Raw genomic sequence first — 16,005 nt, forward strand, 5'->3', positions numbered from 1 at the left:
ACAGTGTTTCACCCAATTGCTCGTGACTTGCACGAAAAATCCCAAAGCAATAATCCAGGAAAGTGCTGTCTATTACAGAAGATGCCCTGAGGTTTCCTCGCTCCAGCCTGAACCCCAAGCACCTTGGCCACAATCTGCAAGAGCCTTCTGGCATGTTGTTCCCTTTTGCTGCACTGCAAGTTCATGGAGATGCAGAGTTCCAGCTGGAATCTTGCTCCTGGAAAAAAGCTGATGCTTTTTGGCTCATCTGCACACATGCCAAGCCTTGCTTTAGAATGGTTTCCTCCTAGCTTAATGTTTCAAAAGCAAATTGAAGACTCCTAGCTGGACTCTAGTAATAAGACTAAGAGAAGAAGGTATGGCTTGGCTATGGCCTATGAAAAATTAGCAGCTATGGGGAATGAAACCAAGCTCCGCATAAAAAACCTTTGAAATTTTTGCCTTTTGAAGTAAGCTTTCACCATTACTGATGCTCCTGAAAGACCTGCAGAGCAGGTATTTGGAAAAGCTCAGGCTCACAGAAGTCCCACATACAATATCCTAAGCTCTAAAGAGATTGCCTGGTTTAAGAGCTGTAAGTGAGGAATTTCCAGACATCCTAAGCATTTTGGATTTTTGTTTTCTATGTGTTTGGTTTTAGCTGCCATCTTTTAAATGTCCTAAATTTCAGACTTCACATTTTGGAGTCCAAATACCTTTTCTTACAAATATTTTAACTGCAATATGAAAACACTGTTCACTTAACAGACATGGATTTGCTACCATAACTTCATTAAGATTTCCCCTCCTTTACATGCAAGAAAAACTTGCTGGCAGTGACCATCACTGCAGGGTACCAAAGATGCATAAACAAGCAGACTGCTGCGCACACCTTATTATTGGATCAAGGTTCTATTCTTTTGGAGTGCAGACTTAACAGCTGAATCCTGTTTGCATGAACTTAAAATAACATTGAAAGCCATCGATGTGACTATCACATGGCTATTTATTACCATTTACAAGCTTTTACCTCAAATCAATACTATTCTTTGAGGACTTGTAAACAAGTGATTTATGCATTCCTTTACAAGATGATCCTGGGACAAGCATCCTGTGTTGTTTTGCCAAGTTGCTTGCACTGCACAGAAGCCTGTTTGAATAAACAGAAATCTGCACAGCCCCAGGAGCACTGTACAATACCAGGATTTCTAATTTAAGACGTCCACCTTCAAGGAGTTGCACAAACACAGAAAATAACTTGCCCCTTCTGTTAGCCATACAGCTATCTGTCAGAACCTTCTTTTATTGTTAATAAAAACTAAGACAGGACAAAACCACCAAATCAAGTCATCAGGGCTTGGAGGACATAACATGTTGCCAGCAAAATCCATCTGTAACAGCCCCAGAAATTGCAGTCCGACCTTTGATGAGTGGCTCTGGCAATGCCCTGGTACACCACAACTGCCCCAATAAACTAAAGTGCTTTGCTGTAGGAGATCACATCAGGCAGGGCATCCTCACTACACTGCCAAGTCCCTGATGCACAGACAACCCCTGAGGCCACATTAATTTCACCCTGCAGAGAGTTTATCTGAGACCCAAGCTCAACTGCAAGGATTTTGAGCCTTAAGGGAATCTGTAAGATAATACTAAATGTGTTTAGATGGCATGTTATCTCTCAGTGGAGGCAGGACTCAGACTGCAGAGATAAAAATGAGCTGAACAATTAAAACTGTGTTAAACTAAAGACTGAATTCTGTCAGGATCAAAGATTTTGGTCATAAAAGAACACAACTCATAATTATGCTCTGTAAGTGGGAAACACTTTAGATTAGAGTATTTTCAACAGCATTTTAAAGACAGAGAGGTAGACTGGGGGCAGTCTGCTGAGCGTTCTCTCACAAGTGTAAATTTACTTTTCTGATCAAAGGAGACCAATGTGGAGGGCAGCACTGACAATAATGACACCACGCACTTTTCAGTAAGCACATTTCTCTGTTCCTGGAAGGCTAATGACAGCCAAATGAACGAGACACAGTGCAGAGCCCAGTGCAGTAACCTCTCTGAATGGTAAGACCTGTGGTGAGGGCAGGGAGAAGGAATCTGATGAGTGCTATGGATGCAGTATCTGTAGTGGAATGGTCCAGGTGATAAGGGGGCTCACCTGTCACTTTAGTCCTGCCAACAGAAAAGCCTGCAACCCTGTTGTCCCTGCAAGAGGAAGATGACAACAATCCTGATGAGACAGACTGACTGGCTCTGCACTTGCCAAAGGACAGATACTGCCCACAAAGATGTTGGTTTTAGCCAAAAAGCAACATGTTGATTTTCTGATGGAGCTGGTAGTGACCCTACATATAGGCCACCTAATGCTCTCCTCCACAGACTGCTGCATGACATTTATTTATTAATGGCTTGGGTTGGAAGAAACTTTTAAAGGTCATCTAGTCCAACTCCCCTGCAATAAGCAGGGACATTTTCAACTAGATCAGTTTGCTCAGAGCCCTGTCCAACCTGACCTTGAATGCTTCCAGGGATGAGGCATATATAACCTCTCTGGGCAACTTTTTCCAGTGTTTCATCACCCTCATCATAAAAAATTTCTTCCACATATCTAGCCTGAATCTACCCTCTTTCAGTTTAAAACCATTACCCCTCGTCCTATCACTACACTCCCTGATAAAGAGTCCCTCCCCATCATTCCTGTAGGTCCCCTTTAAGTACTGGAAGGCTGCTATAAGGTCTCCCCAGAGCCTTCTCTTCTTCAGGCTGAACAACCCCAACTCTCTCAGCCTGTCCTCATCAGGGAGGTGCTCCAGCCCCCTGATCATCTTTGTGGCCTCCTCTGAACCTGCTCCAACAGGTCCATGTCTTTCCCATGCTGAGAACTTCAGAGCTGGCTGCAGTACTCCAGGTGGGCTCTCGCCTCCCTTGACCTGTATTCTGCTGGCCACATAATACAGTTGGCTTTCTGGGCTGTGAGTGCTCATTGCTGGGTCATGCCCAGCTTTTCATCCACCAGTACTCCCAGGTCCTTCTCTGCAGGGCGGCTCTCAATCCCCCCCGCCCCCCCCACGTTGGTGCTGATACTGAGCGCTCTTCTTGAAAAAATGCTGACACCTCTACTGTTTGCAGCCCCGAGGCTTTGTTCTGTGAAATTCCACTCATGTTGAGTCACTCTGAAGAAGTGCCAGAAACACCACTTCCCACCTGTGGGGGTGTTGGTGGGTGCTGGGAAGGTGCTGCTGGGGGCACTTGGCCCACCCCTTGGCTTAGCACGCACTGCCTCAGTACTACAGTGGTGCACGTAACACTTCCATCAGCCTCTCCAGCACTTGGTCCTGTGGCTTCTGTAAATATTTCTGCTTGCAATGGTATGTGTTCATAAACAAGGCGGCATAGCACAATTACAGGAGAAAATGAAACACCAGCTAGTACATCAGTTTCAACTACTGAGAGCTAATAAAACCCTCATGGTGGTGTTTCAGACTTACACACCAGTGTATCACTTTAAGTACCTGAACAGCTTGAGCAAAGTAAATTGGCTAATTACATGCGCAGATTGTGAATATGCATAAACTAGATGGTCAGGGCCTACACCTGTAAGTCTGCTGAGACAGAGAAGGAAATGTGAGTTCTTCAAAATCTGTAGTACTGCATCACACACAACCTTGCCAGCACCATCTGTTTTCAAATCATCTATCAAAATTAGCACACAAACTGTCCTTCTCACTTCTGGCAGTGCACAAACAATACTACTGATTTCATTAATTCATTAAGTCACCTAGATGTCCATGCACTTGCATGAGTGGTCCTACATGGCAGCCAGTAGTCAGGACCTGGAGAAGGTGGTACAGACTGGTGGCAGTCAGCTCCTCCAGTATCAGTGGGAGCCTTCCAGCCTTGCTCCAGAGATTTCCAGGCATTGGGAAAACCAAGCTCCGCGCTCCCTCTTGGAGAAGAAAGGTATGGCTGGGGATTCCAGAGTATCGGCCCCCTGCAGCATCAATAACAAAGTAAATCTTGGGAAAAGTTTTGTGCTTCCCTACACAGGACCAGAAGGCAACAGCTTCTTGTTTGTTGAAAGCCTTGAATACCAAATAAGCCAGAAGACTGCTCTCTGATTCGTCTTTCACTTTGGATCCCTTCTGGGTCGCTTCATCTGTAAACCTTCATTTGACTGCAGCTCACTTGAAGCTGATTAACATTTAAGTGAGATTTATGTGCAACACACCCCTTTGATAATGAAGTGCCGAGTAACATGTTTGCAATAGAAATTTATGGAAAAGGGCAAATGCCTCCTCTTATCATTCCCCTGTCTTTATACCTTCCTGGGAAAACAAGGGGGGAAAAAAAAGACAAAAGCCTTTACAAAGCCCTTGGCTGGATACAGAGCTAGCATAGGTTTAATAGATCATATCTCATACAGCCAGAGTCTCCTCCATCTCAATAGGGTGTGTGTGCACATGAAATCCATGGGATCTGAACCACAGCTTCTGGTAAAATTCCCTTCCATGTCAGTGGGGAAAGCAGCAAGGTGTTTAGTGGGAGAATAATGTATTTTGTTGCAGAAAAAAGCTGTATATTCTTAAAACTTTGTAACACAAGCACACCGCTTCTGTTGACATAGGATTGCAGAGAAGGGGTACTGCATAGTAGTTTTTTTGTTTTTTTTTTTTTTTTTAAATCATTTGCACATGTACTACACAATCCACTACTATCGTTCCAGTTATAGGAACAGGCTATAACTCAGTACTCTGAAAAGAGCTAGAAAACCAGTAAAATAAGAAAATTATTTGGCTGCACAAGTGGGTAAGACTGGTTCTGCTGAACAGTTAAAAATTCACTAGAAATTTCTTCATTTTGAAAGAGTACAGGACTAGAGACATACATTTAAAAAAGCAATTTAGAGAATCAAAAAGACAATGTAAGGTGCTAAGTAGAAAGGAATTTCATTTTTATTTGCTCTTTTACCCTGTTTAATTGGCAAATGTAATTGACTAAACCTTAGATAGCCATACCTATTTAACACCTGGCTAAGCATCACTTAGCTGCTCAACCCTGGATGAATGTAATCACCCTAAATGCAATTTATGCTAATGCTGTCCTGTTTGAGTAGCACTCATAGCCATTTGCCACTATTAGGCTAAAGTCCTCGGAGACGTCCCAATTAAGTACTGCCTGGAAGAGCAGCACATCCTCCATTACCTTCTCACTATAAACTTAATTCTTCAAAAGAGTGTAGAACTGCATTAATCCTTTTTTTTTTTTTTGGTTAAAAAAACCCAACACCCTAGCCTTGAAGTCTGAAATAACAATCAAAATTAAATTGCCACTATTTAAAACAACTATATTAAAATGACACACATCCAGGAAAATGTAAATTGCTTTACGGATTTATGTATTACAAATTGTAACAAAAATCCTTGAACCAGAAAATGATATCCTCTGGACTTGGCTTAAAATTGATTGAAATTCATCCAAAACAGCCTACAGAAGATGAATGTTGATTTCTGTGTACTGGTGTACAGACTCCTGCAACTGCAGGGTCACAAAGCACACGTTGCAGGGCTGTGGGGAAACCGTCTCTGGAGTCTATAACATTCACTTTGCTTTCCTGCAAACAGGTGACCAGTGATTTGTGAAAGCAGAAAGCAAAAAGGGGAGAGCAGCCACTGCTACATAGAGCGGGGTCAGAAGGCACCTGGCAGGAGGCTGCTCTTCACTGGTGAGACACGAACATCCATGGGAGCAGAGTAAATGAGCACGGAAGGAGAAAAGCAAGGAAAGTGAGAGGAGACACGTGAGAAGAAAAGCAGATAAAATAAGGCCAACAGCACCCTGCTCTATGGGGTTTTCCCATGACACATAAATATTCTAGTATCACAAACAGCAGAGAAGATGATGGGCAAGAAACTCTGCAGTAATATGTATCACAGAAATTACAGATCTTCTGGATTAACACTTGAAAATTTTTTATTGAGACTGGGAGAATTTATAGCTGAAATGAAGTCTGAGACTCTCTTCAGTTCCTTTGTCTTTGTATTAGTGTCACATCAAGGAGTTTGGTAAGTTAAGGAGACAAACCCAAAGGTAAGAAACCAGAACTAGAAGAAACAAGCAACATTCACACAAGCTGCAAAATCTGTTTGTAGAAGGTTTACTGAGGACCTTTCAACTTCCATTTTACCTGCCAGATACCAGACAGACACTGCTTCCCTTTCACACCCTCCAAAGGAAACCCACACCCCTTCTCCAGGTAACTGTATCAACCACTTTGGAATCAAATCCCGCAGGAGGAAGAAAAACAACTACTCCCACGAATCTTCTCCTTCCCATTTCTCCCAGATGGTCACAGTGCATTTAACCACGTGTACTCCTCTTGCCTCAGTCATTAGAGTTGGAAGAGATGTGGGAGAGAATGAATTTTCCTTGTTTCTGGCAATCTTAAAAACGTATGAAAGCCTTGCAATTTTTCTTCACTCCAAGTGCTCCACTCCACAGAGTTCCTGCACACCTTTGGCTGCTCTTCAGCTACAACCCAGAATGGCAGGCTTGGCCATCACTACATTACCCTGGTCATTAATTTTTGATCCAAGTAGTTAAGATGCCTTCCCAAGCAGATGCTTTTGGGAGACTTCTCTTATTTCAGTTCTCATGCAACCTGAAAATGGGTTTCCTTGCAGCAAAACATCAGTTCTGCATTTATTAAATTCTCCTCAAACGGTCTGGCATCGACACAGTGTAGCTTGTTTTTCTAATTCATGCATAAAGTTTGTAGGGCAAATTATCCCCTGCTGAAAGGCTGTTTGCTTCATTCCTTGATAATGTCACTTGCTAACTCTGAAGGAGGAGCTATGGCTACTTTGTGCAATACTGGGAGGCTTTAATCTGGCAGCCCTAAAACACACAGCCTGTTGGTTTTTCTTTGATGTCTTATCATTGCCACAGTTCTGTGTGCTTCCAGAATTTGTTAAAACCCTCACAGAGCTGATACGTCCAATACCCAGCTCAGCCCTTCCGAGCCCAGTGCTTCCAAGCCTGAAAGCATTTGCACGACTTTCACTCCAATTTCCTTCCTGCAGACTGATCCTCACGAAGTCGCAGGAGCCACTCCCCGAGACGCGCTTCCCACGTCTCACCGCTGCCCACCACCTCTTCTTGCAGGGGAGGAGACAGGATTCCTGTCAGCCCTGCCACCGCTGCCTTGCTAGCCAGAAAGATGGCTCTGAGATGTTACAAATCATTGCCCTTTCTACTAGCGCGGGCTATATTCCACCCCTGGAAAGGGCCACAGATTTACATAGATGGATGGAGTCATGTCAAAGCATGACTCAGTATCTAAGCTCTCCAGATCCATGAGCTGTGTTAACATAGTGACAACAGTACAGATTCTACAGCTGAGATTTATGTTCCATGTTGGTTCTCATTCCAGCCTCACCTCACAATCATATGCCTAGAAGTACTGTCAGGGCAAAGAGCGCAGTCTATCACATGTACCACGGTCACCACCAAGACTGCCCTGGAGACTCTGCGCTCTTATAGCACTGGCAGCACGAAGGGGCCCAGCTAACGGTATGCCACATCCAGCTTGGGGGTCAGATGGGGCATGTTGCTGCTCACCAACTGCTAGAGAGACATGACAAGTTGAAAAGACAAGCAGCAGCTTTGACCTCAGCTTGTTTTATAAATGGACTTAAAGGAAGACAGAACTTCCGGGACAGATGCTATGAAAATCACTGACCGCTGACTTTACTGTCACAAATTTTTCATGGTGTTTATCTTTTTTCTTTTTCTTAATTGCTTCACAACATTTATGAAATGTGCACAGGCAGGGAGGGAGCTGCCTTCCTACACTGTGCAGCAGTTTTCAAGGAAAAGGGACACAAATGAAGCAGGTTGTCAAGGCCATTGTAGCTGCTGCTTCTCCTTTGTAGCATCGCAAAGTGGTGGTTTAATTCCTCAGGATGGCCAATGCTGAATTTCCTTTAAGTAAATGAATGTGTTATTACGCCTGTGAACCTCTGAACAGTTTCTCCGCAGCAGATCCTGTGAATTTGGTTTTGATAAATCAGTATTTAGATATTTTTGACAATGCTTCTATCTTCCAGATCTAATTGGAAGACGTGGGCCTTTGTTTATAAGGAATATTTAAAGTTTTAATAAAGAAATACTTCAAGTTGAGATGCTCAAAGCAGTAATACAGATTTGACTGAAGAAGACAGCAGACTACACTAGAACAGATAATCTCTCCGGTGTGATTTGTTTTATAAGCAATGCTTACTAGTTCTCCTTTGTTTTTTATTATTCAGACAGAGAACACAGCAATCGTGCACAGACACTACCCACGAATCTGCTTGCAGCACACTTTTGTCAGTGTTAGTCTGGGAGATCATCACTTCCCACATGCATGAAATCTACATTAGATTGCAAAGCCATAATCAAGAAAGTTCAAACATTTCCTTAGGCCAACACTGCCTAAAGAATTGATTAAAAACCAGTCAAGCCTGGAAACCTTCTCATTATATTCCACAAAGCAAATGCAAGGAACAGCCTGCATCTCCAAACCACATTCCTTCCACTCAGTCCCAGTATCAAGTCCTTGCGATTTAGATGAGCAAACAAACCCCAAATCTCATATGAGGGCTGCAATTCTATCAGTAAGAGCCTTTGGAGTGGCTGCAGCCCTTGTGCTGCAAAGCACCTGACTACAATGCCTTACTGTCTGCGCTCCCATGAAACAGGAAGCATTGTAGAGAATCCCAAATGATCCCTTTGTACATGGAAACAAATCAAACATACTGGGGACAACTTTTCTTCAAACTTGAAAGACAAGTGACCAACCCAGCTGGATCCAAAACTAGGAAATAAACATTTTTTCCAACTCTTTCTAAACTTGGCTCTTAAATTCCCTGCTCTGTATGTTGTGGTTTTTAATTTTTTTTTAAATAAAAGGTGGGATTTTAACAACATTTTCCTGCATTTTGGATTACAGAGAACAACGATGTCTAAATTTTAAACTCAAAACACCAGAAGCAAGTATCAAATCACTGCATCACATGATTTTAAACTTCTTAGTACCTGAGGGTTTGGGACCTGGGAAAAAAAAGCCCAACAGGCAATACCAACTTGACAACACTATTAATAGCAACGTGAAAAGGTGACAAAGAGATATGAATTTATTCACTGAAGTTTAGCTTCTGTTCACTGATACAAGCAAACCCATACACGCATTATTTGGTGCATGCCAGAAGGATAAATACAGAGAATAATGGAAAAATGAAAGTCATTTACCTCTCTCTGAATCCAGGGAAGCATGAAGAAACAGAAAGAGCAAGTTAGAAAGCACTCATGCAGACAGAGCTTCAGCATATAATGAGACAGGGTAGCTGAAAGAAGTGCTGTACATTTAATGTTTGCTGTTTGTTTGTAGCACAGCGTATCTAAGCATACTGCCGCTACTTCCTTTTGACACTTATTTTGGTTGAATCCTGTTGCTCTAAAGTTTTTATTTTTGGAAACATGCAATGGAGCCAACAGGCATCAGCTGAATTTAGAGAGGCAGCGCAGACATATCAACACTGGGAGGTAATCAAGCTTAAAATACCACACACAAGTCCGCGAAGTAGTATGCAGAAAGCATAAACAGACATACAAAGTGCATGAACCTTCCTTTTTCCAAAATAACACTATTTAAAGCAGACACTGACAAAACAAATAATTCTTGAGGCTGTGAAAACCTTATGTTGTTTAAACTGAAAGAGTAGAAAGATCGTCATGAGGGTTTTGTTTTAATGAAAAAGCTCTTGCCCCAAGGTCACTTGGGTTCCTCTGAAAGTTGCACCCTGGGTAACCACCTCACACTAACACCGAGCTGAAGCCAGGACACATAAAATCACTACACACCTGCAATTCTGAAGCAACCACTAACTCTTGGTACGACTTAACCAACACCTCCTGAGCGAGTTCGTGCACTGTGCACAAACATGTGGGATCCTACATCATCCTAGTTAGCAACTGACTCTGGGATAAAAGTAGTGGAGTGGAAAAATCATTCCATCTCAAGTAATAAGGGCAGGATTAAAGACAGAGCACACTGAAGAGATCCAATTCTCATTAGACATCTCACTTCAGCAAGCTTGCAAAGCTTACAGGGATTGATCTGTTGCTTAGAAATGGCTTAGTGAGTAGATCTGGAATAAACATAGGCTTTCTAAGCCAGGTTTTAACTAGAAGTGCATATGGTTAGCTAATGCATCTGTCCAACACAGGAGTGCAAGTCACACATGGATGCATATGTACATAGTCAGAGGTTTAATTTCTTTCTTATGTTGAGACGAAACCTCTCCTGGTACAACCTGTACCCATTGCCCCTTGTAATCTCTATGTGGCGTGAAGAGCAGTAATTCACTGGAACAACCTCTCCAGGGACATGGTAGAGTTCCCATCACAGGAGGTTTTTAAGATGTGACTGGACAGGGTGCTAGACAATCTCATCTAGGCTCCCTTTCTCATGAAAGGTTGGATCAAATGTCTTTTGATGTTCCTTCTAACCTGGGCTATCCCATGATTCTATGAAAGCAGTCAAGTTGTAAAGAAGATCCATATTTACAAATGTAATGAACATACCCAGAAATTTTACAATGGAAGTGTGACACTTAGCCTCATTGTAAAGAAGATGAAACACAGGGCGCTCTGCTCCACTTCCTGAAGCTTTTCAAGCCTCAACAGCCCTTGATTTTATATTTCAGTGTCAATTTGAAAATCAGAATTGAAAAAGTAGTATCACTTTCACTTTCCCAGAAAATACAATCAATGTTTCTAAGTAGTATGAGAAGCAAAATATATATGTAATTTTCTTCATGCATTCTTCATCATTGGCTCTGTATGAAGTGGACAAACAGAAATTATCTCTCAGAGAAACCTTTATATTTGAAAAATCTTACAGCAATTTAGACATAAAGTACTGGGGAGGGAAAAACCAGAAAAGACATGTCTTGGACCTAGCAGATTTTGAACACAGTACAATTAGATGCAAAACATGACCTGCTGGTGCAAACTCTTAAAGGGAGCTCTGTTAATTCCCCTGCCGTTATGCAAAATACAATTGTGCAGAACAATCACCACTGCAGCTGCCAGCAGAGACAAAGAAAAGAGCACAGGAGGAAATTCAGGAAGGTGAGAGAAAAATACAAGCAGTTGGGCTGCTGGACTTCCCTGGTCAGCAAGGAGTGAGGGGGACTCCCACACCGTGGGATGCATGCCAATCAAGGGGGGCTGCATCTTGCCTCTAACCAGTTAATTACAGCTTTCCAATTAACACAATATCTCCTCATAGAGTGTGTTCTAATTCATGAATTATTTTCACACAAAAGACTATTTGCCTGTATTCTCTGCATATTCTGGTAGCTTGAATATGGTTGAATGATTCACCTTTAAACTTAAATAAATAAATTTTTAAAAAATTGCCCCAAGGCGAAAAAGCCAACATGTAAAGTTTCAGTTCAAATGGCAGATTTTGCTGATGGCTCTAAGTGCCAGAGATGCTGCAAGAGCAGCTGTGCAAATGCTTTGGTATGGTGCTCTACATATCCTTTCCCAAGATGACTGAGTTAAAAGGGGTCAAGCCAGAGCTTGCCAATAAAGTGGGAAGATGATACCTAGAAAATTGTGTTAGGGCTGCTATGCAGGATTTGAGATTCAATTCTAGGGTAAAAGGCCAAGACCTCCGAGGAAAACAACCCATGCATGACCTTCCAGCCTGCAGAGGCCTGAGAAGGGACCCCCCCTCCTAGAGTGAGCCCCAAGGGGACACTGCCTCCAGGAAGGGGGTGACAGTCTCCTCCCCACCACTTCTGCCAGGCACATTTATTCAGGGTTGTTTTCCAATTAGCGCCTTTGGAGGCAGTGCATTAAGGTACTGCCAAGGGTGCCTGTCTCCCTGATCACCCCCCTTCCTCCACACTCCTCTTGCAGAGGGTTGTACCTGGCCCAGGGATGCAGCTGAGGCAAGACAGCTGTAGAGTGGTGTAACTGATGGTTGTGCACAATATGTGACAGTGCTTGAATATAAGATAATTTCTTCTTCCAGCCCCAGGTTTTGTACATGAGTGACCCATGCCAGATGCATCCTGGAGGCTGATCGTTGATATACAATGCCCACCCCACAAGCTGAATGGTAAATGGAGGTTTCACTGGGAGGTGAATAAACTAAGAGGCACGGTGGTAACACCCGTCCCCCAAAAACCACCCTCTACGTGGCACTCATGAGGCAGTATCTGGATTTCTGCATCCAGGTTTGGGCCCACCAGTGCACAGGAGAGAATGACAAACTGGTGTGAGTACAGCCAAAGCTGCAGGAACCCTGCTTGTTTAGCCTGGGCATGAGGTAATGGGGAGGGCATCCAATTAGTGTCTCCCACTCGTTCATGGGACAGTTTAAAAAATAGAGCAAACACAAGTTTCTTTGCAAAGAGAGCAGGTAAGCCCAGAGAAATACTCAAGAGGCTGTGCAATCTCTGTTCTTGAAGGTTTTAAAAAATATCAACCAGAAACGGCCCTGAGGTAATCCTGAACCCTGCTTGGCTTTGGCCAGGAGGCTGGTCTTGGTGACCTGCTTCGGTGAAGAGGTTAACACTTCACACCTCTTCATTCCTGTAGCTTCCCCTGTAGTCTGTCTGACTGCAGTTTTCCCTGTTGTCTTTTGTGAGCAGATCAGAAAAAATAAGGCTGCCATGTGTCACCTACACCCTGAGCAAGTACAGAGGTCTGCCTTCCAACCTCTGTGGTCCTTAAACATTTTCAGGTGCAACTACACCCATCACCATCGGCCCTGACCATCTCTGTTCCTAAGAGATAACAACTAGGTGAAACGTCTTTGCTTTCAATTACTGTAGAGTTTTAGTGGAGTAAAACACATTTCACTTGATTAAAAACAATGATGCATGGCACGAGCCTTTTGTCTTTTATTACAGTTGTAAGTACTTGCCCAAGCATATCCTCTGAGGCACAGAAGAGGCCCCACTCTGGTTTTCTAATTTGTAATTACAAAGTCTAGTAGCACTTAATGCAGCAAAATGGTTATGTAAAATGTATTTACACCTCAACAACATAACATGAACAAATAAAGGAAACAACCTTCATTTCTGTGCATTTGGAAGTGTCTCTGTTGCTTAGAGAATGATTATGTCCTTCACTTATGTATGCCATTAGAGAAATATAGTTGCTTTCACTGAAAAGAAAAAAACTGTGGTTTATAATTTTTCTAAGGTTTGGTAGCTTTTTAACCTTTTTCTTTTTTTTTAAAAAAAATTTAAATAGTCCTTAAGCCTTTTGTCTTCCAATAAGTATCAGACTATTCCAGCAGACTGGCCTTGAGTTTCTGGGTCCCTGCCACCACCAGGATGGAGACTGTGTAGAAGCACAACTAACGCTTTCTGCAGAAATCCCCTGTTCACAGTGGGCCAGATTGTGCCATCAATTTTTAAGCAATTCTCCACTGGTAGCAAAGAAGATTTCTGCTTAAAAATTGATGGCTTGATCTAGCCTTCTATTGCTAATCATATATTATGAAGACTACTATAACCTAGTCAGATTCTATTTTTAAAATAAAAAGAAACTATGATGCAGCCTGACACATTATATGAATCCATGTTTTGTAAAGACTAAATCATACTCTTAAGACCAGAGGCCCTGAAACAGTAAGTCCCGCTGAAAGTTCGGGTGCTAGACATCACATTGATATCTGACAGACAAGCTGGTTCCTTGTCATTCCTCAAGTCCTCTCCATAAATATGCAACCTCAGGTCATTTTACCATTTCTTCTGGGTTTCCCTCACCTGCACATACTAAATGACAGTGACTGAAGACTGTAGATGAAAGAGTGGGTACACTTACAGCTCCCTGAAGCACACAGCCACCCCAGGTACCTCGCCTCCTGATATAAGCCAGGGGCATCTTTCGTAACCCACTGCAGTCCATTACCCTTTCCTTAGGAAATGTTACGTTCGGCTTGTTTGGAAAAACAAACACATTTCTGGAAGCATGAGAAGAACTCTGAATGGCAGGCCACCTTTTCCCCAAATCACTAGACAACCATTTTTGATAGATGAGTTGGATATGAGATTTTCTGGTTTAATTTTTTAAAGAATTATTAAATTCAGCCATAAAGATATTTCCAATTTGGAAACTTCTTAAGACATACAGGAAGGATTTAATATCACATCGAAATACAACAACAAAAAAAAGAGGATGTTGTTTTCTTTGGCAGATACCAAAACAAATTCATCAGGGACATGCCAGTTATTTTCTAAGAGGAGGAAATGAAACTGAACGCTTTTTACTGATTTGATATTTCCCAATTTAGAATTGTTATATTTTAGTTTTTGACCTGGATTAACTTCACCCAGGGAATAAGGTTATCTCAGCCTGTCTCAAACTACACTGGAGCAAAGTCTGTACTTTAACACAAATTAAAGCTATACAGAGCAGTTGAATCAATACTAGCACTCTAATATCAATTAGATCAGAATTTTGTCCCCAGTAAGAGTTTTACTTCATGTCACGAAACACAGGAAACTCCAAATGGCGAACCAGAAAGCCTTACCTAACAGGATACCCAACAGATGGTAACAATACAAGAAACACCATGGACCTTCAATACACACCTTAATTATCTAAAATACTAATTCACACAGTTGGTTTAATCCTCATCTGTATTCCAACCGACCAGTGTTTAAAATACCTTCATAGACGGGTTATTTATTTTTATACGTCCACTGTTATAGAAGGAGAAACTAACCTGTACTTTTTCAAAAAAGAACTCTACCTGGTATTACATAATAAAACCCCACAATCTTTCTCTTAACTCCTTATGAAAATAAATAAGCCAATTTTTACTGAGGAATGCTCCAGGGCTAAATAATATCCTCTTCCTCACTCACAAGTTGTTATAATTACATTAAGTGCAAGGCAACAGCTACAAAACCGTAATTAAAGCCATAGTTTTAAGAGATGAAACACTTCATATATTTCCCTGATAGAGATCAAGACTCAGCAGTGTTTCCTATCCTTTAAGAAAACAAAAATTACTGCATAGAACAGGGAGAGCAATGAGCTTTCATAACATGCAAGAAACCTAATTTAAGAGTGAAGCTGCTGAGTTTAAAGAAAAAGATAAATGTGCCTCTCTCTCTTCCTTCCCCTCTGCATCCAGCATAATGAGCATTCAAAGCTATATATCAATTAACAAATCAATGAAATTTCTCCTGCTGCAAATTCTTTATGAATACAGATAGGATTAAGCAAGCACAGAGACCTTAAGGCAATATATTACATTTAAATCATGAAGTTTCCTCTTCTGTCAAATAAGCCATTAACCATTTCACTTCAACTAAATGTATTTTTACATGCATGTATCCCCCCCCCCAGTGTAATGCTTCTGCCTTTAAATATGTTTACTTCTTTTGGACCTCTACAAAGAATTCAAATTGCACAATCTCTATTTTCCATTATGGGCTGAAAGAAGAAAGCCCAGACTGGCTAGCTAGAAGTTAGCTGGAAATTACACATAAATAATTATACAGGCACGGTATGTTTTGGGGGGAAACACAGGGAGGTTTCTTTTCAGTAAATGAGGCTTCTGCTGTTCTTAACTACATCATCTTTTTATCCATTAACACAGCATTACCAGTAAAAACAAATTATGATCATCCTCTACAGAATCAGGCTGGTCAATATGCAGCCAGTAACCGCGGCCAGTTTAGGAACATGTAATTCTGAGCTGAACACAGACCTCCAAACCTATTAATCATCAGGACCCATTAGTTAGCTTACTGCTCAAATGAGCAATATCTGAAGGAATAAAGGAGAGGGAGAACAGCATCACATACTTACCGCTCAGCACACAGTCCAGCATTTCTGCTACGGTGCTCTCCCTGAAGGTTGTTAAGTGTCAAGCTCTTGGAGAAAAGAAATCTGACTTGCCTTTGTCACACTAGGAGCTGTAATTTGCCTTGCAGGCATCCA

General features: G+C 41.9%; 1 protein-coding gene across 14 annotated transcripts in view; it reads right to left on the reverse strand.

The window, feature by feature from the left end:
• The window catches only part of APBB2 (amyloid beta precursor protein binding family B member 2), a 209,411-nt gene that overhangs the window by 11,894 nt on the left and 181,512 nt on the right, over window positions 1–16,005 (reverse strand). The window contains exon 1 of one of the 14 annotated variants that reach the window (XM_074866055.1): window positions 9,274–9,430. The exons of the other annotated variants lie outside the window; for them this stretch is intronic. The gene's annotated coding sequence lies outside the window, so the exon portion shown is untranslated. Of the gene's footprint in view, window positions 1–9,273; window positions 9,431–16,005 lie in introns of those variants that run through there. 14 annotated transcript variants of the gene reach the window in all.

The sequence above is a fragment of the Strix uralensis genome, chromosome 4 (assembly GCF_047716275.1).
Source record: "Strix uralensis isolate ZFMK-TIS-50842 chromosome 4, bStrUra1, whole genome shotgun sequence".
Lineage (NCBI taxonomy): Eukaryota > Metazoa > Chordata > Aves > Strigiformes > Strigidae > Strix > Strix uralensis.